Here is a 20,914-nt window from a genome sequence, read left to right as displayed (position 1 = left end):
AATTCCATAGAGCCAATCGATTGGCATAAAATACTTTGATTGGTTTTTGCCAAACTCTCATATCCATAGCCAGCCTATGGTTGGGACTGATGGACCAGCGTAGTTCAGGCATGAATATCGGTTGATGTTTTCCTCCAAGTGTTAATGGGTAAGCTGAGACGAGACAACGAAGATGTATGTCAGAATGTCACTCATTTGTCTGTGACGTGAGCAATCTCTTTGCTGAATTGCATAATGGTTTTTGAATCCTGGAAGAACATTTCCTCCAATTTCTGTGTTCTTCACGTGTAATGGCTATACAAACAACAGACTTTTAAGTTTAATCTATGTTATTAACATTTTCTCCGTGACTTTCTAAGTTTAGATCATCAACGACGTGATAAATGAAGCTCTGATTTGTAGCACTTGCCAATTTCTGTGGTGCAAATACTCTGGTTTCAAACTCACCAACATGTGGGTGAAGGCAGAGTTGGGAATAGAGGTGCAGATACCATTATACGGTGTTTCCACCATGTGGATACAATAGACGGAAATAACCTCAAGAACATGATAGCAAAGTGTAGTGAAATATGAAGAAATGATGAGTTTTGAGTATTTATTACAGTTATGCTATGATTTATTTGGCTGTAAGTTTATATAATTTAAATTTCAAGAATTGCTCTGCATGGTGTAATAAAGAATTTGACTGGGGACCGGCCCCGTGGCCAAGTGGTTGAGTTCATGTGCCCCACTTCATCAGCCCAGGGTTTCACGGGTTCGGATCCTGGGCGCGGACATGGTACCGCTCATCAGGTACCACGCTGAGGCAGCATCCCACATGCCACAACTAGAAGGACCCACAACTAAAAATACACAACTATGTACCGGGGGGCTTTGGGGAGAAAAAGCAGGAAAAAGAAAAAGAAAAAGAAGATTGGCAACAGTTGTTAGCTCAGGTGCCAATCTTTTTTAAAAAAAAAAATTTGACTGGCCTTTGTCTGGTTCCTAGGAGGGAGACTCTAAATGCTTGGAATTTCCAGACTAAGAGGAGTGTGTGTGTGTGTTGTTCATGAGCCCCTTGGGTCACTCCTGAGTTTGTGCTAAAAGGTGAGATGACTCAGGATGTGGCTGTCACCAGAGAGAACAACCATGTGACCGGAAGGTTGGGGCCTCGACCCCCCCAGGCCCCCACACCAAACTCCAAGCAGAGGAGAAGCCTGGAGGTTGAGTCCAGTCACGTGGCCAATGGTTCAGTCAGTCATGCCTGTGTGATGGAACCCCAATAAAAACTGTGGACGCTGAGGCTCAGGACAGCTTCCTGGTCGGTGAACTCCCTGATGCGCCAGGAGGATGACGTGCCCAGATTCCACGGACGAAAGGGCTTGGAAGCTGTGAGCTCAGGACCGTCCCAGACCTCATCCTGTGTATCTCTTCATTTGGCTGGTCCTGATTTTATCCTTTATAATAAAACCATAATCATACACATAGTGCTTTCCTGAGTCCTATGGTGCGTTCTGGCCAGTTATCAAACCTGAGGGGGTCATGGGAACCCCTGAATTAGTAGCCAGTTGGTCATAAGTGTAGGGACCCCTGAACTTGCAGCTTTGTCTGAAGTGAGGGCCCTCTTTTTGGGAGGGTGCCCCTTGACCTTTGGAGTCTGAGGCTAACTCCAGGTGGTTAAGTATCAGAACTAGATTGAATGGCAGTACCAGCTGGTGTCAGAATGTGAGTGTCACACGAGCTCATCAAAATTCCTGAAAATTGGCAGCTGGCTCGCACTGGATTGGTATGAGCACAGCTGCCTAGTCCCAGTTCTGAGCCTTTGCTGATGCCGTTCCTTCTGCTGACGCCCTTCCTACACTCACGTTCGCAGAGGTGTTCACTCGCTTGCTCCCCAGCTCCCTCCTGAGTGCATGCTCTGTGCCAAACTCTATGCTGGACACTTGGGATAGTGAAGAGGGGCCGGCCTGGTGGCGCAGCGCTTAAAGTGTGCACGTTCCGTGCCAGCGGCCTGGGGTTGGTCGGTTCGGATCCCAGGTGCAGACATGGCACCGCTTGGCACGCCATGCTGTGGTAGGCGTCCCACATATAAAGTAGAGGAAGATGGGCAGGGATGTTAGCTCAGGGCCAGTCTTCCTCAGCAAAAAGAGGAGGATTGGCAGCAGTTAGCTCAGGGCTAATCTTCCCCAAAAAAAAAAAAAAAAAAAATAGGGTAGTGAAGAAAAGAGACCTCAAGTGCAGTGGGTACAATCCATGCTCCGCTCCCATCCCCCAACAGTTTCCACGTGCCGCCCCCCGCCAGCTTCTGTGCGCTTCTCCTCCATCTGCCTTCAGCTGTGACTCCTTCAAAGAACTGACCTCTGGCTCCTGGAGCCCCTTGCTGGCACGTGCCCAGAGCCCTCCTCGGCCCCTACTGGGGCGATCCTGAGTCAATGCCGCAGGTGAGGGTGGAAGTCCAGCCCCCTCACCTCAGAGCAGGAGAACTCCGTGGTGTAATTCATGCTCCTGAGCTCCTGTGTGGGATCAGGCTGAGGCCCCCTTCCATGAGGCTGTCCCCGAAATTGCGCCCTGCATGGCTTCCTCTCCTTCTCTGTCCTGCTTCCTCCACTCCCTTACTCACCTCCCTCGGGATCACTTCCTTCAACAATCACTTGCACACCAGTCCTTGTCCCAGGGTCCAACCCGAGACCCCCCTCTCTGCCCTGGGGTGGTCACCGTCTAGTGAGGAGACAGGCATCGTTCACAAGATCCCAGAAAGACACATTTCTTTATAAATGGAGATCAGCGCTCTGAAGGAAAGCAACAGAGTCAGGAGCAGGGCCTCTGAAGGCTGTGACAGAGACATGCTCCACCAGAGCAATCAGGGAAGGCTTCCTGGAGGAAGCAGGGCTTCCTGGAGGATGAACTCTGAAGAACAAAGGGGGAGGTTACCAAGTGAAGAGGACAAGAGAAGGGAGGAAGCTTTGCAGGTGGATGGCATAGCAGGTGCAAAGGCTCTGTGGTAGAAGAGGTAGGTCAGTGTGGCCGGGGCACAGAGAGAGACGGAGCCAGAAGAATTGATAGGGCAGGACCATGTGGCCTGTCAGCATGAGTGGGGATTCAGGTCCATTTTCTGAGAGGAGTGGAAACACATCTAAATGTCAAGCAGAGGGCTGACTTGAGAGATTTAAATTTTGAATTTGATCAAGTTTTGAAATATAAAGATCCTTCAACCCACAAGAATTTACCCTGTGAATAAGCCCACCTGTGTGCACACGGATGCTCATGGCAGCGCGATGTATGACAAAAAAATGAAACACGGAACCTACCGAAATACCTGTCACGAGCAGACGGGTTCAATAAATTTGGTCCATCCTCTCAGCAGACTCCTGCACAGCCTTTAAACAGCACGAGGGAGATGTAAATATGTTCCGCGGAACTCTCCCGAGGCTGGGCAGTTGGGTGGGAAAAAATGCAAAATAGCAGTGTGTTCACATTCTCCTAAAAGCAAAGTATACCCAGAAAATGTTTCTGGAAAGTCATGCACACACACAATTGCTAAAAGGAGCTCCAGGGTGCAGGGCACGTCATTAATAAACGTTTGCTGAGTGAATAAGGGAGGGAGTGAATGAAGGAATGACGGGACGCATGCATTATTGCTTCTAGGGAGGAGACACGAAGGCAGGAGAGAGCCCCACTTGTCTACTTTTTAATTTATAACCTTGTTACGTGGGGCACGACGACAGTTTTGCCTTTTCTAGAATTTCACGCACGTGAAATCGTGCGGTGTGCAGTCTTTTGAATCGGGCTCTGAAAGATGAGGGGGCGTTGAGCCAGGTAAACGGGATGGTAAAGGGGCGGGGAGGGAGGAAGCTGCAGGCAGATGGCACAGCAGGTGCAAATATATAATTTTTTGGAGATTCACGCACGTTGTCGCTTGTGTCAGGGGTCCGTTCCTTTCTGTCGCCAGCAGTCCTCGCTGGTACAAGTGGACCGCGGGTTGTTTATTCGTTCACCAGTTCGCGCATGTCTGTTCACCTTCCTGCTCACACGGCCCCGCCTCCATCCACCCCCACACAGCCCCCTGCCCTGCACCCACCCATTGCTACCTTCTTGCCTGTCCCCCCTGAAGCCCCATGAAGGGAGGAACCACATCCCTCCTCGGTGACCTTCAGAAAGTGTAGGGAGAGGTGGTGGCCAGCACTGTGGGCGGTCATGGCAGCCTCGTCCTCCACCGGCTGAGGCCAGGCCTTGGGTCTGGGAGAAAGCTCGGCAGGGGAGCAGGCAGGGGCCTGGCTGAGGGCTCTCTCCCTGGGGCCCCGTCTTTGCCTCCTCTGCGCCTCAGGCCTGAGATAGGAAGCAGGATCCGGAGAAGGAGGCAGGAGGGACCACTGGCTCCTTCGAGGGCTCCAAGCATCCCACACGCCCCTGGGAACGACTTCCTTTAATCCCACATGACCTTGCGTGGAGTGAGGGTCTTGTTTTGGAAATAGGGGAACAGCAGGTCAGAGAGGGCAAGGGCTTGCCCAAGATCACACAGCTCAGAGAGCGGCAAGCTGGGATCTCACCCCTCACCTGCTGTTGGCTCCGGAGATGCTCGGAGGTCCTGCAAGATCCAGAGAGAGTGAGCGGGAAGACATCCTAGAGGCACTGAGGCCACTGTGAGTGTGTGAACGGAGCCGGGCCAGGCCGTCCTGTTCATCCCTCTGGCCTCCGCTGCGGGGGAACCAGGTAGAGCAGGAAACATCCTGGCTTCTCGGCTCTGTCTCCTTGGTCCCTCTCTTCGCCACCCGGGGAGCTAGCCTGAACCCCTCCAGCTGTCACGTGACTGAAGAGAAGGGAAGAAACAAAGGAGGGGTCCCTCCCTACCAGGTAGGGCGGAAGGTGGACCCCAGGGCTAGGAGGAAGGGGGTGCCTCAGTATGAGCTGTCCTTTCTCTCCTGTCTGCCTGTTCGCATCCCCTGCCCCCTCCCTCCCAAGAAGCCAGGAATAAGAATCCATTTTTTAAACCCCCTACAGTCCCTACTGCTGGGCTCAGGGACATGAGAGAGCAGCCTCTGGCTGTCCATAAACATGAGAGACAGATGTTGCCAACATCTGGAGAGCAGGGAGGCCCAGTCCTGCCTGGAACTGGGAAGAGCGCCCAGCTGGGAGGATGCCCCAGGGGGAGGGGACCCCTACCTGTCACTCATCTGGACCCGGGCCACTTCCACCTCAAAGGAGGGCCCCCAGGGCCTGGCCAGGTTTGGAGGCCCTTTGGAGGAGAAGCTGGGCAGGGGCAGCCGGCAGGGAGGAGACTTCAAAGGCTCCCCTAATCCCCAGTGACATTTTCAGACACAGGAGTTTGCTTTCTTATGCTGCGGATCAAAGACGGGAGCTTTATAAATAACCCTCATAAAAGCCGAGGGGCTTGTAAAATTAAACAGTGTCACGAAGATTGTGCGCATTTGGGGGCAGGACAGAGGCTAGGGAGTCCAGCCCCTGCCCCTGCTCTTCTCCCTCCCGCCCCCCCAGGCAAAAGATGGAAGGCCCTGCGGGAGGCCAGGAGGCAGGCCTAGAGGGCCTGGGTTGGATTTGGAGCCTCCTCTCCAGCCCCCACCAGCTTCCAATCAGCATCCTGGAGCTGGCCATTCATTCGTTAAATCATTCCTTCACTCATTCATTCTTTTAGTCACTCAGTCAGTCAATCAACAAACATTCCCTGAGAACCCTGGCGCAGGGTGATGAAGGCATTTGCCTGTGGATGCCCAGCTAGACTGTGGTGGGACTGGAGTTCAATCCCAGGCCTGGCTGATCCCACGTCAGCCTTTTCTGCTGCTCCTGGAGGCGTCAAAGGTGGGCAGCTCAAAGCCGGAGTCTCCCCAGCAGGATCCACCTGACCCAGCCAATCCGGAGAAAGCAAGTGAGCTCCCGAGCAGGGAAGCTGGCTTAACATCCGGGCAGCTCTTGCCATGAGGGATTCAAATCTAGCTGCTGCCACCCAAGCTGCCAGCTTCCTGGTTCCCTGCAAAGAGGGATGAGGGTTGGAGAGCCAGGGGAGGTGGGCATGTGGCTCAGTCCGTTTGGGCTGCTGTCACAGAATACCAGACACTGGGTGGCTTATAAACAACGGGAATTGATTTCTCACAGTTTTGGAGGCTGGAAGTCTCAAAGCAGGGAGCCAGCGTGGCCAAGGGAGGGCCCTCTTCCTGGTAGCTGACTTCTCCTCGCGTCTTCACATGGCCCAAGGGGCTAGGGAACTCTTGGCAGCCTCTTCTATAAGAGCATTAACCCATTCATGAGGGCAGACCCCCCCAAAGGCAGACCCACCTCCCAGTACATCACCTTGGGCATTAGGTTTTCAACACGAGACTTAGGACGCAGACATCCAGGCCCCGGCAGCGTGCTGGGAATGCCAGTCATTGGTTCCATCCTTCAGGGAGGGAGCGGCACTGAACAAACCGTTTGTTAGCACCTGCCACACGCCAGGCCCCGGGCTGGACACCAGGGCTGCAGTGCAGACCAGACGAGCAGGGTCCCTGCCCCACAGAGCTCGGAGTGACCCAGCCCAGGGTGAGCAGGGCGAGGCTGGGGACACAGAGGTGGAACTGAGCCCGCACGCGGAGGAGGGTCCGCAAGAGCTTTCCAGTGGAGGAGACAATTGAACTGGGACCTAAATAATGAGCAGAAGTCAGCCTGGGAAAGGGGGCCGGGAAGGGCATTTCAGGCAGAGGGAATAGCCCGGGAAAGGTGAGAAGGCACAGGGTATAGACAGAAGGAACCCTCCCCCACAACACTCCTGTGCCCGGTTTCAAGATCAGGATCCCTGGAGTTCTGCATGTGTCCAGCATCCCACGATCCTCACATCCACTATGCCCCCAGCCCCCATCCCCAGGTAGATACTATTCTCATTATGGCACCTAAGACAAGGGAGGCTCAGAGAGATCGAGTAACTCACCCAAGGCAGCACAGCAAAGACACCTTAGATCCAGACCATCTTGGTGGACGTGGGCATCGGGGAGCTGTTTACCAGGAGCCCTCCCAAAGCCTCGAGGGTTTACAGCCTGTGCCCTCAGCAAGTCACGTCTCCTTGCTGAGCTTCAATGTCCTCATCTGCAAAACAAGACCCGGTGAAGCCCCCTCCACCTGTTACAGCCGCATCTCTCACTGACCTCATTAGGGCAGGTGGCCTGGAGCAGCGGTCCCTGCGGGAGGCTAAGCCACAAACCCTGTCCCAACTAGGCCAGGGACAATGGGATCCCCCTGTGGGCGTCTGGCCTAATTGGCAGTGGACCCCTGGGAGCTGTGCCAGCTTCGCTATGATCGTTTCACGACCCTTGACACGCTTGCCTGGAGCTCTTCTGAGCCAGCGCCAGGACCTAGCTCCTCTGAGGACAGAGATCAGGCCTCCACCACTGGACGGAGCCCCTCGCCCTGCCAGGCCCAGGCTGGGTGATTCCCGCGGATGCCCTTGCTTGATTCCCAAAGCGGCCAGTGAGATCAGTACCTACGTCCCCACTTTTCAGAGGAGTCCTCCCGGGGCGGTGGGCATTGCCTGCAGAGCCCTCGCCAGGCTGGAGGCAGCCCTTGGGGACAACCTGACATTCCGGGCCTCAGTCCCTCATCTGGAAAATGAGGATGATGAGGCCCGTCTTGTGGGGCAAGACACTGGCCTCAGTTTCCTCATCTGTAAAATGGTGTGGACCTCACCTGCCAGGTTATTGTAAGAATTAGCCACCAAATAATAACAACAGTGCACAATTATTGAGCGCCTACTGTGTGCAGGCACGTTTTAGGGGCTCTGGTGTATTCGCTCTTTTAATTCTCACAGAGATCTCAGGAGTCGCTCCTGCCAGTGTCCCCCACTTTACAGTTGAGCAAATAGAGACACCAAGAGCTTAAGAAACATTCCCAAACACAGATAAAGGCCTTTGCACAAAGGAGGCCTCAGAAGGGTTAGCTTTTCCTTCTGTCCCATTCCCCCAGGCTCCAAAGCCAGCCCCCGCTCACACTCCTTGCCCTTCCTGTATCTTCCGCCTCCTTCTAGACAGTGGCAGAGGGTGTCATTCGTGCGATGACCCAGTGGACGGAGTCGCAAATGCTTTTACTCAGCCTCAAGTTAGACAGCAAAAGGAACTTCCCAGCCGTGGGGGCTGTGAGCGGAAGAGTGGGACTCCCATAGTCAAGGCTGAGAGAAGCTGAGATATAACCCTGTCCCAAGACAGCAACAGGGACAGGCAGCCCTTCCAAGATCCTCCCAGCATTAGGATTCTAGAAGCAGGCCCGCAGTGGGGCCGGCCCGGTGCCATTCCTCCTGTGTTTCCTCCTGGGGCGGGGATGCCAGGCTATTGTCTGGCCCTGGGGGAAGGGGAGTTCCTCGCAGACGGGATCCTGGGATCCGTAAGCACACCGCCCTCCCCGCCCCGTGCTCGCCGGCCCCCCAGAGCAGCTGGGCAGCATTTCTGCTGTCTGTGGGCTCATTTATCATTCCGAGGGGGGCATTGCCGCTGTGAGGTCCCCCGGGACAGCCCTGCCGTGGCCCCGTCTGATTGAAATCCAGGCCCGGTGCAGATTCGGCCTGGGGAAGTGCCTGCCCGGAACTCGAAATAAATAATACCATGGGCAGGAGGCACAAATCCACCGCTAATTACGGCATATCCTGATTAAATGGGCTGCGTAAATAAATATTTCAGCTTGGAAGATGAATCGGCCAGGAGGGCTGCCACGGCCAGCCCCGCTCTGAGCCTCTCTTGTCCTGTTTCTTCCGACAAAGGACAGAGCCTTGGCCCTACTTGCTGGGTGGCTCAGGATCACTCACTAACCCCCCTCGGCCTCAGTTTCCTCATCCATCAAACGAAGTGTCAATCGATGATGACCCCTCAGCCGGGCTCACAGATCTAGGGTGAGAATCAGAAAAGGCATTTGGGGTGACTGGGTTTCGACAGAGCTGAGGAGGCAGTAATCATGAATAGGAAAGAACAAAGAATTCGGGGCCAAGCAGTCTTGGGTTTGAATCCCAGCTCTGGGACCATCCCCGTGCCTCAGTTTCCCTTTCTGTAAATTGAGTGGATGCAAAGAGCCAATGAATGCTCTGAGCCACGCCTAGCACACCGCATGAGCGGCACCGGCTGTGAGGATGACCAGCACCACACACCGGAGTCCTGGCAGTTATTGCCATTGAACGTGGAGGTGCCCTGAAGACCCAGCCCTGAGCGAGGTCCACACTCTCCACACCCGCTCAGAGGCCCTGCCCGGAGACTTCTGTGCCTGTCCTCACAGATGCCACCTACTCATTTCCGAGAGGCAGCGTGATAATAGAATCGGGGGCCCCGGGGAGGGGAGGAGGAGGGAGTCTCATCCTGGAAAAGTTTAAATCAATTAACTCCCTTCCAGAAAACAGGCTGGGAAACGTAATGGAGAAATAATAACTTTTCCCCACAGGATGAAATGACATAGACCAGGGCCCAGCGAGGAGTCAAGGAGGCAGGCGCAGGAGCCCTGTCTGTGATTACCTGTGTGGCCTTGAGCAAGTCTTCCCTTCTCCGGAGGCTTAGTTTCCCTCTCTGGACAAGGGGAGGGGCTTGGGCCGGCATCAGGAATGGCTAATCAATGGCGTGAGTCCTGTCACCCTCCCCTCCCTTGCCCGTGGCAGGCATCGCTAATCGATTGCAGCACTGTTCCCATTGAACCCAGATGGTACAGCAAAACCAATCCAAGCCAGTGTCCCAGGCGTCCCCTCTGGGTGGGTCAGAGTTGACACACAGGCACCAGACTGCGTTTACAAGTCCTCCTCTAGCACTAGCTCAATAGTCACCAGTCGTGTTATTATTGCTCTGATAGACTCAGAGTCCACCATAGTGTTAATAGCGAAGGTTAACATTCACTTGAATGTCAGCTGTGGGCCAGGCACTGTTCTAAATGCTTTCATACACTAACTCATTGAAATCTCATAACCAACAGATTATGAGGGTCCTATTATTATTATGCTTATTTCACAGGGGAGAAAACCAAGGCCCAGAGAGGGGAGGTGGTTTGGCTCAGGTCACACAGCTAATAAGCGGAGTCAAGACTTGAACTCACACCTGACTTACCAGAAACAGTCCAAATGGGGTGGGGGACCCTTCTCTTCTCTTCTGATTGGAGTCTGGGAAAGAGAGCCACCGTTTCTCCATGGCCAGCTCTGTGCCAGATGCATCACATCTATTATCAGTTTGGAACTGCAATTATCCTCATTTCCCAGTTGGGGAAACTGAAGCTCAGAGAGGGGATGGGACCTGGCCAAGGTCACGTGGCTGGTGGTTTGCTAGGGGTGGGGTGAAGTGGCACTGTTCTTTTCCCACCTGCCAGTCGCCCTGCAGGAATGGTGCCTGTTTATCACGGCCTCTCCAATGCCCAGCCCAGGGCCTGGCACACTGGAGTTGTGGAATGAATGAATGATACAGTGAGTGCTAAAGGAGTTCCAGGCTTGGGGTACACACCGTCCCCTCTATCACCAGCCCTCGGACCCCTAAGCTGATTCCCTGTCCCTGTCCCTTGCTGACCCACCTGCCCCAGCTGGGTGACCTCTTACCTCTGCTCATGGCCCCAGATGACCCTGGGGGCTTCTGGTCGTGGCCCAAATCCATCATCCCCGAGTGGTCTGTCCCAGCCCTGCCTCCGCCCATCCATCTTCCCACCCCAGCTAGAGAGAAGGAGGTGGTGCTGGGACAGAGGGGGAGGGTCCCGCTCCAGGAAGCTCTTGGCCCCACTGACATCCTATCCAGGGTCCTCTCATCACCTCCTAGGCAGCCACTTCCCACCTGCAGAACACTTTGGAACCCAATACAAAAGACAGCCAAAGGCGGCGGGCTCTGGCTGGTGGGCGCAGGGTGTGGAGTCCTGCCTGGTGGCCAACCTGCCCTCCTTCCCTCCTGGCACCCCCAAGGTGGAGACCCCAGAGAACTTTCAGAGAGCCACAGAGAAAAACTCTGCCCTGGGGGCCAGTAGACCCGAGTTTGAACTCCTGTTCAGCCACTGGCTTGCTGTGTGACATGGAACAAGTCCCTTCCCCTCTCTGGACCTCAGTTGCCTCAACTGCAACATGAGAGGATTGAACTCAGTGGTTTTCAAACCTTTGTTGTTGGAATAACGGAAATCATTTTTCAAATTAAGTCCCACTCTGAGCTCCAATATGAAAAAGGGATGAAATTGAACATGCTCCGGTTGAAGCTGGCGAAGTGGGGGGTGGAGTGTGGACCCCAGAGCTCTATATTTTCAAGCTCCCTTTGCCCACCCACACCACCAAGCAGTGGTCCCTGATGCATCTACCTAACACCCTAAGATTCCTAGAAAAAATTTGAAAATAAAGGAATAGATTTTTTTTTTTTTGGTGAGGAAGATTGGCCCTGAGCTAACATATGGTGCCAATCTTGCCCTCCACTCTCTTTTTTTTCTCCCCAAAGCCCCAGTACATAGTTGTATATCCTAGTTGTAAGTCATTCTAGTCTTCTATGTGGGATGCTGCCACAGCATGGCTTGATGAGCAGCATGCAGGTCCGCACCCAGGATCCAAACTGGCGAACCTGGGCTGCCGAAGTGGAGCGTGCAAACTTAACCACTTGGCCATGGGGCCAACACCCAGGGATAGATATTTGTTTCAATCACTTGATCATGAAACATTCCAAACATACAGCAAAGTTGAAAGACATTTACAGCGAACACTGAAATATCCACTACCTGGATTCTACCGTTAATATTTTACTGAACTCACTTTATTAAATAAGGGCATCTTCTCAGCTCTGCAAAACTCCCTGATTCAGCGAGGGCCACACTGGGGGGCTCTGAGTCCTTTCTGGGAACCCCCGTGAATATGTGATGGCAACACGGCTGCTGTAACAAACAGACCCCGGCATCTTCCTGGCATAACTCGAAAGAAGTTCATTCCTCGAACAACAGTTCAAAGCCTGTGTTGCTGGTCAACAGGTCACAGCTTTCCTCTGCAGGTGATTTAGGGCCCAGGTTCCACCCCGCCTTTGGCAGAACAGAAAACTTGTACAGCAGGGGTACATCCGCTTCTGACTTCATCTTGCTTATTTTTCATTGGCGAAAGCTACTCACACACAGCCGGGCCTGGAAGCATAGTCCCCAGCTACATACCCGCGCTGGGCTCTGCTTGCCAGTGTCCACCCCATCCCGTGGAAGGGTGTATGAATCTCAGAGGTGAGTTGGCTGTCTCTGCCACACCCAGGGTGCTAGACCCATCCGGAATCATCCCAGCCATCCCTTGGTCTCTGTGCTACCCCATGCCAGATCAGAGGGGGCCTAGCCAGCTCTCCAGGGGAGTCTAACTTTGTTCAACAAACATGTATTGAGCTCTTACTGTATACTTGGGCTCTGTACCAAGCCTTGACCATACAAAGATGAACAAGAGTAGGCCCCTGTCCTTAAGAACCTTCCAGTAAATGTTACAGACAACTCTTTCCTCTTGAACTCTCTCTTTCCTAAGAGAAAGCCTGTGAGATCTTCCGTTTTGTGCAAGTGGGTCGATCTGATGTTGGGACACTGGAGGAAGGAGTGGTTTAATCAAATCTTTACTAGGCACCTCTGTGTGCTCAGAACACTCACGTGGTTGAGCTTATTTCATTCTTCCTTTGCTCTTGCAAAGGCGCTTTCCCCATTTTATGTAAGGGAATGAAGGCCAAGGCTCAGAGCAGTAAAGTGACTTGCCTGAGGTCACACAGCTAGTGGTGGAGCTGGGATTTGAATCCAAATATCACTTCCTAGTTCCCTGCTCTTTTCTGCTCCATCAGAGCGTCTGCTGGAATCTGCAGTAGAACGGACACAGAGGATCAGCTTCCCCACACATGCCCTAAGCTGGCGGCTGCACGTGCGTCCCCTCATTTCTTACTCCCCACATCCATCAAGTCGCTGCTGCGATTCTTGCCATTTTAGAAAACAGGAAGCAGAGGCTCAGAGTGGTGAAGTGACTTACCCAAGGTTGCACAGTCAGTTTGGTTTCCTATCCCGGTCTCTCTGACCTGATGGGGGCACATCTTGATGTACGGGTGGTTTTTATGGCAAAACATCGAAGCAGTGGGGTTGCTCCTTGTCACAGGATGGCTTAAAAGGCAACGGGATGCTTTCGCCATTAACAGTGGCGTGAACATATTTTAAGGCAACGGAATGGCGTCTCTGAGCAATAATGGTTTACAAAACGGCTGCAGACAGCTTAGCAGATCCCCTCCCCGCTGGATCCCCGCCAGAAAGGGGCTCTGGGGCAAGGGCGGAGGCACCTTGCTGGAGCTCTCTGGGTCTGAGCCAAGGGCTGGGGCCAGGGGAGGGAGCCCAAGGCTACCGGGCAGGAAGCAGGGCCCGGCCTATCGACAACGAAAGGACCAATCAATGCTATCTCCCCAGGCCATGCCTGGCCAGACATTGATTTCTGCCGCTGTTGTTAACTCCCTGTTTATGTAACGCCTGAACTTTGCACAACTGAACCGTTTCATGTGCAGAAGAGGGCCTGTTGCCATGAAAACCAGGCTGCACATGACAGCCGGGATGCGGCGGTATCCCTGTTTTATTGGCCTGCGCTGAATGTATTTTAACCTTGATAAGTCAATAACTTTTTGTACAAAAGGAGATCTGCCAGGCTGGCTTGGGAGGGGCTGCCGGCCTTTCCAGGGGCCGGAGGGGCAGTGGGGCGGGCTGGGTTTAATCCCCTGGAAATCTTGCCACTCAGAGCCTGGGAGAACCAGGCCCAGCGGGCCAGAGACAGAGACGACCTTGGGGGGTCACGGGGACCACCCCCACCTCCAGTCACTGTTTCCTGTTTGTTAAGGCCTCCAGCTAAGTCAGAAACTCTCTATGGCAGAGAGACCCTCCAGGGTTCACATTCTAGTGCCACCCACTCCGGAGCTCGACGCTGCTTTGAGCAAGGCCACTGACCCTAGCCGCAGGGGCCATGTCTGTAATGCTGGTCAGTGATTCCCCTTCACAGGCTTGTTGCAACGGTTGCAGATCGCGTATGTGAAGCGCTGGGGCAGGGCCTGGTCTAGAGCGGGGCCTCCCGGGATGGACGTGATTATGATCGTAGTTGCTGCATTTTACAATCATAACCGTTGATCATATCTGTAGATCCCATTAGGTTTTTGGACGTGTTATACCGATTTTCTCATTATAGTCCTTGAGCTAGGCAGGCCTAGGGTAGATAGCCCCAATTTTCAGACGAGGAAACTGAGGCCCAGGGAAGTTGGCTGACTTGTCTAGGGGGTCACATGATAAGGTGGGGGTGATGATTGAAGGACTAAAGCCCCCTGACTGCCAGTCCAGTGCTCTTTCAAACTCCATGCACAGGAATAGCCCCCATGCTGTTAGTTCCCCAACAGCCGACCCCAGACTCCAGCAGACATCACTAATCCATGGCCACACAGCACGCTTTCCCTTCTGAGCCTGGGTGAGGCCTCAGAATCCTGCTCAACACAGAGCTAGGGTTGGAGATGAGAGTCCTATGGAACTGTGTGACCCCCAAATTGCTCTGGCTTTGAGTTCCACCTCTGACCCAAACTTATTGCATGACTTTGGGGAAGTGCCTTCCCCTCTCTGGGCCTCCTGACCCCCAGGGGTGAAACTAGGGGGGCATTTAATGGTTCCCAGATTCTCCAAGGGGTCTCCCAGGTGGAAGGGACCCCCACCATCTCCTAGTTCTCGTCCCAACAACCCAGGACCCTTGAACTCTCCCCAACTCCATCAACAAATACTGACATCAAACTTCCTAGGTGTCAGTGACAATGCAAAGGCTGGGGACACTGCAGTGAGGATGATGATGAAGAGTCCCTTCTCTCCCAGAGCTGACAGCCTGAACAGGGAGACAGGAAATAAACCAGTCAACCCCTATGTGCTCAGGGAATTGCTGAGGGTAATAAGTGCTGGGAAGGGAAAAGTGAAAGAAAGGTGCTCTGGGGAGAATAACAGATGGGGTAGTCAGGGAGGGCTTCTCTGAGGAGGTGCCATTTGAGCTGAGCCCTGAAGTATGATAAGGAGTCAACTGTGCGAAGAGCAGAAGGAAGAGTGTTCCGGGAAGAGGGAATAGCATGTGCAAAGGCCTCAAGGTAGGAAACAGTTTGGCACCTTCAAGCCACCAAGATGAGGCCAAAGTGGCTGGATGGGAGTGAGGGTGAGCGTGGTCAGGGAGCTTACCAGCGGCCAGTCCCTGAGGCACTTGGGCCCCGAGCCCCCTCCTCTGGCCTCCATGCCCCATCCCCCTGGGCCTGCCCTAGAGAGAGGCTCCAGGTCCTGGGGGGCAGGGCTGGGTGCATAACAAGGTTACACGTGCCTCTTCTTTCCCTTTTCTCCAGGAGGAACATAAAGAGCTCTTTCTTTTCTGCTTATTAATAGCTCTGATTAAATTATCTTGGAAAGCCTACGTGGTGTGCACCAATGGGGGCTCGGCTCCCTCCAGGCTCTGGCCTAGATTACAGCAACCAGGGCAGGTGAGGCAACTGGGGGCTGGGGAGGGAGGCTGGGGCAGGCCTGCTCCCCCACCAGGATAAGGGCTCAGTCTCTGCCTCCTGGCCTCCCTCCCACCCCAGCGCAGCCTCTGACCCACCTTCACTCTAGCGACAGGCACAGCTCCCTCCCTGGGGTCACTAAGCCTTTGCACTGGCAGCTCCCTTGGCCAGGAGCTCTCTTCCCTTACCCCTCCCCTTGGCTGCGTCCTACTCAAGTTTACAGGGCAGCCCATCAGCCTTTCCGCCATCAGCAGCCCATCGGCAGGGTCGGGGCCGTTCCGTGCTCTCCTTCCCTCTTCCCCTGGATGGTTACTGCTAGCTGTCTTCTCTGTCCCCTGTGAAACTTGAGTCCCACGGAACCAGGGACTGCGTCTGGGTCACTGCTGAATCCCCAGGGGCTGGCATAGGGCAGGTCCTTAGGAAATGATGAATGAATGAATGAATGAATGAACGAGCAGAGTTGAAGGGGGAAGCATCAGGCCTCAGTGAGTGAGGGCAGACTAGCCTTACATATGGGGGAGGGTGGGAGCGAAAGTTCCACGTTCCAGGCCCCTTGAGCAGTGCCTATGTGACAATTAACCCCATTTCACAGACGGGAGAAACTGAGGCACAGAGCAGATGAGTCACTGGGCTAGTAACCTGAAGAGTCAGGATTCAAATCCAGTCATTCTGATGCCACTCTGTCTTCCTCTCCCTGCTCCTCCCTACAAGAAAACACAACAATAACCTGGGCCACTTTCATTCACTGATTCAGAGATTAATTCAACAAACCTTTAGTGAGCGCTGACTGTATGCCAGTCCTGTGCTAAGGATAGAGCAGTCTGAATGCAGGCCCTGCCCTCACAGAGCCCTCAGGTTGGTGAGGAAGACTGACAAACAAGTGGGCCATTATAACACAGACTGGGTACCTTTAGGAAGGGGGAAGGGCTCCAGCCTGGAGGATGGTAGTCAGGGAAGGCTTCCCAGAGGAGGTGGCACCTTAGCTGAAATCTGAAGGAGGAGCAAGACTTAACTACCCGGAGGAAGACTATTCTAGGTGGAGGACACAGCATGGGCAAAGACCTGGAGGCCAGAGAGACATGTGGGAGGACGTGCAGGTATTTCCGCAAGGCTGGTATGTAAGAGGCATATGGGGGCAGTGAGGAATGAGGTGCTGTCTGCCCCCCAGCCCCCTTGGACCCCTGGCTGGAGCCAGTGTTCAGGGACTGGCCTGCCTGGCAGTTCTGTGGACCGTGGCAAATACATCTTGACACTGACTCCATTCACATAATGCAGAGTTATTGGACAAGACCAAGAGCAAGGGGAGGCTGGAGGGAGTTGGGGAGCTGGGGGGCACTGGCACGAGGGCCTGACCTCAGGGAGGTGGGCATGTGGGGAGTGGTGGGGGGGTGGGCACTGTTAGTCGGGGGGTGGGCGTAAGCAAAGATCCAAGGCTGAGCATCTATGGGGGGTGTTCACCTGCTTGGGGTGGGGGGGATCTTTGAGCATGCTCCTGCCTGAAATTCCGACATTAGCACGGGCTCACAGACCTTCCGAGCTGGAGGGGCCTTTTGAGATCTGGTAACCCCCTCGCTGCACACTGGAATCACGTGGAGACCTTTGGAAGCTACCGAGGGTGGTGGGGTTGTACCAGTTTCAGAGTCTGATTGGCAGGGCTGGGTTATGAGCCCCACCCTGCATTTTACAGCAGAGGAAACTGAGGTGCAGAGAGGAGAAGAAACTTGCCCTCAAGGTCATACCCAGTCAATTAGTGACTGGCACACAGCGCAGTAAATAAGGTCGGGGCTCTGGTGTTTGGGACCCCAGTCTGTCATTGTGTGACCTTGTGAAAGTCACGTGGCCTCCTTGGATGTAAGACATGGATAATAATGGAATAGATCTCACAGGGATGCTGTGAGGGTAAAAGGAGATAGAACTATGTGATATAAATAGCACTGAGCAGGAGGCCGGCACACAGTAGGTGTCAAGTCATGGCAACCTATGATGAAAAATATCCCAAACTTTGCAGAGTTGGTGGTGTGGCCCGGGTGCCTTTTTCACCCCTTCCTGCCCTCTTTCCTCCCAGGGTTTTGGTTGTCGCTGTCCCTTGCCCTGCACCCAGCTTGAGTCGCTGGCCACGCACTGTCCCACCTGTCCACACCCAGGGTCCACCCAGCCCGTTGCCCCGGCAACCCGCCCTGACGTCACTGGCAGCTCAGGCGGCCGACCAGGAGCTGAAGCAGCTGGCGGCCGGATCAAGTTTCCAGGTAAATCCTTACCCCCACCCCACCTCCCGGGGGCTGGGTGGGGCTGCTGGGGAGGACTAGAGCGGGGCGCCAAGGCGTGGAGCTGCTGGAAACGGCGTGCATGGCTGCCTCTCCGCGGCCTGAAACAGGGCCAGCTCCTGCCCTAGATAAGGTGGCCTACTTGGGCCCGCCCTGGGGCTGCCCGGCGGGCGCCTCTCCCAGGCTCTGGGTAGGTGTGGGCTGGCTCCTGGAAGTAGACTAGGGTCCAGCTATAATCAGCTCATCCCACGGGGTACGTTCACCAGGGTCTCCAAAGCCCTCTAGGTCTGCATGACCACAGCTGGCATTTATTGAGCACTTACCGTGTTCTGAGTCCTTTCCACGGAACAGCTCACTTTGCCTCACAACCCTGTAAGAGAAGAATTATGATACAAAGACAAGAAACTGAGGCACAGAGCCACGAAGATAAACGTCCAAGGCCGACAGCTAGCAAGGACAGAGCTGGAATCCCACCCTGGTTCTTTGGGACTCTGGGGATCACAGGCTCATAGCCCGAGGGTGGTGGGAGGAGTTCTGGCTGCTGCTTTGCATTTCTGTAGGGATCCTGAGGTCTTTCCTGGAAAACTGGCTGCCTAACTTGTTGTGTGATGGAAACAGGGCACCTGAGGGTCTCTCCCAGGACTTAGTTTCTCCAGCTGTAAAACGGGACTGCTAAACGGGCCACCCATGGGCTATCAGGCAGACCAAATGAGAATCTGTGAAGCTACTTAAGAAAGTAAAAGGCAAGGTGCAGCATAGTTTGATGGATCCAAAGTTTGGACCCCAGGTGATACTATGCTTCAGTTTCCCAACCTGTTAAGTGGGGGAGAATGCTGGTGCCTGCCTCCCATATATGTGGTGTGGATTCCATGAGATGGAGCTTTCAAAGAGCTCAGCACCTACCTGGGTATGTAGTTGGTGCTCCACAGATCTCAACTGTGATGCCAAAAAGCAATGTCTGCCAAAAATATGCCTTGAGGCAAAACAGGACAGAATGTCACCTTACATCTCTTCACCTCAGTTTCCTCTATAAGTTGGGAGTATAATAATAGTACCTACCATATCGGTTTTCTCATCTGCAAAATGGGGGCGATAATAATACCTACCTCACAGGGTTGTTGCGAGGATTAAAGGATTTTGTTACGTAGTGTTAGCTTCTGTTATTATTTTCATTATTTTTAACAAATTCCTCATAGAGTTGTTTCCAAGATTAAATGAAACAGTGCAGATAACGCACTTAACACAATGCCATGTCCCAAATATGCGCTCAATAAATGATCCAGGTTTTTTCATTCCTGGTTCCCGACAAAGGGACTACAAGTACCAGCATGCCCTGCGCCCCCGGTCGGGGACCCCTCCGCCCGGCGGCGGCGCGCTGCATGCCGGGAGTTGCAGTCCTCGCGGGGCAGGCCCCGCCTCGCCCTAGCTAGGGGGAGGAGGTTGGAGAGCCGCCCTGCCGGCCTTTGAATTTTGCCGCGAAAAGCGCGCGTGGCGGCCCCCGGCCCCGCCCCCCGCAGGACGCGGCGCCGCGTCACCCTGGTAACCGCCTCTCGGCCGCCGCTGATTGGGCAGGACCGCAGGGGGCGGGCGGGGGGCGAGACGCCGCAGCCTCTGCCGGCGCTCGCGTCTGTCAGTCGGGCCGGAGCGGAGCAGCGGGCAGGACGGCCGGGCAGGCGGCTCCTCGGAGAGGCTGCGCGCTGCCTGCCGGGGGAGGCGAAGAAGAGCCGGGCCCGCCGCCTGCGGGGCGCGGCGCGGCGCGCGGCACCCGGGCCTGAGGCGAGGCGAGACGCCGGCGCGCGCCAGGCGGCGCGAGGCTGAGGCCCCGGGAGCCCCCGCGCGCCGCCCGGGGCCATGGGCGCGTGAGAGCCCGGCGCGCGCCGCCCCTGCTGCAGCTCGGGAGCTCGCACGTCCGGTGCACCGTCCTCCGGCCCGTCCCCACGTTCGCCCTGCGCCACCCGGACCGGGTCTCTCTCGGCGCCGAGGCCCCCAGGGCTGCATCCGAGGCTCCGCCGCCCTCTGCCGCCGCCGCGGCTGCCGCTGCTCTCCGCCTTCCCCTCCCCCAACACCCGGGGCTCGGAGCAGGAGGAGGAGGGGCCGGTGCGTTCTCCCCGCCGCTCTTTGCAACCTGCGGGGGCCGGTGCATGCCCGGCGAGGAGCCGGGGCCGCCGCAGGTGCGTGCAACCCCGGAGGAGACAACCCCCCCGCCCCAGAGCGAACCGGGGGGCTGCAAGCCGCGGGCAGGCGGTCGAGCAAGAGGAAGCAACAAAGACAGGCTGCAGCTGGGGCCGGCGAGAGGGGCCGAAGCCGCCCGGCTCCTGGCGCGGGCGGAGAGGGCGCCCCGGGGAGCAGCGCGGGCCGAGCTGCAGCCCTGAGCGGGCCCCCGAGGGGAGGCGCAGCGCCGCCCGCCGGACGCGGTGAGCACAGACCCTGGCGAGGATGCGCCGCCTGGGCGCCCGCGCGGCCCAGGTCCCGGGCGGGCGCGACCCCCGCTGAGCGGAGAGACCCCCCACTCCTCACTTCGGACAGCGCGGGTAGGCGCCTGGATCGCCCTCACCGACAGCATCCCTTCCTACCTGGAGAGAGGCATCGGCCCCCAAGGGGGGCTTCCTCAGGCAGCCTCTGCCTCCTCTGCATGGCTGCGACCCGGCGAGCGGAGAGTCGTCGCCGCTGAGACCTGCTGCCCTTCGACGGCCTGGCTGATCCCGTGAGTTCCGCGGGGCGGGGTTCCGGGCTGGAGCTGGGGGCACCCCCTGGCGTCGGGGCAGCCCGGGTTGGAAATAAAGGGGCCTTGAGGTGTCGGGGCTCCTGAGCAGGGGTGCCTCCTGGCCGCCCTTTCCCCTCCCACCCACAACTTGTCTGGATCGGCCAGCCGGCCAGAGTGGAGATTGGGGGCCCTTTGTGGGCACTCTGCGGAGCCCTTGGGCGGGGCGTACGCCAGAGAGGAAAGGTCACCCCACCCCTACAGCCAGGAGACAAAGGTAGCGGTTCCATCATCTGAAAATTCCCTGGGAACTCCTATGTCTTGGAGGCGTTGGGGGGACGCCCAGGATGGGACAGCTTGAGGTTCTCCCAAGTAGCCTCTGAGATTTTCAAGGGACATCAGCTCAGAAGGAAATGTGGAGTCCCGGCCAGGCAGGTGGCTGCTTTTGAGGATTGTGCCCTCTGAGGCTAGACGTAGCAGGGTCCTCTCGCAGCGCGCGCTCCTACAAAAAACTCGCAAAAAACGCG

At 55.6% G+C, this 20,914-nt stretch overlaps 1 protein-coding gene and 2 long non-coding RNA genes across 4 annotated transcripts in view; 1 reads left to right on the top strand and 2 right to left on the bottom strand.

Annotated features, from left to right (window-relative positions):
* Positions 1–594: 594 nt before the first annotated feature.
* On the bottom strand, positions 595–20,397 carry LOC139084439 (uncharacterized). 2 transcript variants are annotated; one of them, XR_011541798.1, is made up of 12 exons: positions 20,260–20,397; positions 18,590–18,659; positions 18,010–18,056; positions 16,062–16,126; positions 6,896–7,050; positions 6,283–6,610; positions 6,086–6,213; positions 5,696–5,962; positions 5,140–5,315; positions 3,888–4,786; positions 3,288–3,408; positions 595–1,436 (listed from the first exon to the last, which is right to left on the bottom strand). It is a non-coding gene; the product is annotated as an uncharacterized lncRNA (long non-coding RNA). The 2 variants fall into 2 exon arrangements; XR_011541799.1 differs by lacking the exons at positions 595–1,436; positions 3,288–3,408; positions 16,062–16,126; ... (1 more) ...; positions 18,590–18,659; positions 20,260–20,397 and adding an exon at positions 12,908–13,184 and having other exon boundaries at positions 3,850–4,786.
* LOC139084440 (uncharacterized) lies at positions 11,666–12,764 on the bottom strand. Its single transcript, XR_011541800.1, has 2 exons — positions 12,643–12,764; positions 11,666–12,045 (listed from the first exon to the last, which is right to left on the bottom strand). It is a non-coding gene; the product is annotated as an uncharacterized lncRNA (long non-coding RNA).
* Positions 20,257–20,914, top strand: part of FAM222A (family with sequence similarity 222 member A) — a 54,872-nt gene continuing 54,214 nt past the window's right edge. The window contains exon 1 of the mRNA XM_070627000.1: positions 20,257–20,390. The gene's annotated coding sequence lies outside the window, so the exon portion shown is untranslated. The remainder of the gene's footprint in view (positions 20,391–20,914) is intronic.

This window comes from Equus przewalskii, chromosome 7 (assembly GCF_037783145.1).
Source record: "Equus przewalskii isolate Varuska chromosome 7, EquPr2, whole genome shotgun sequence".
Classification (NCBI taxonomy): Eukaryota; Metazoa; Chordata; class Mammalia; order Perissodactyla; family Equidae; genus Equus; species Equus przewalskii.
The sequence above is the reverse complement of the archived record's forward strand: the minus strand, read 5'-3'. Positions and strand labels throughout refer to the sequence as shown.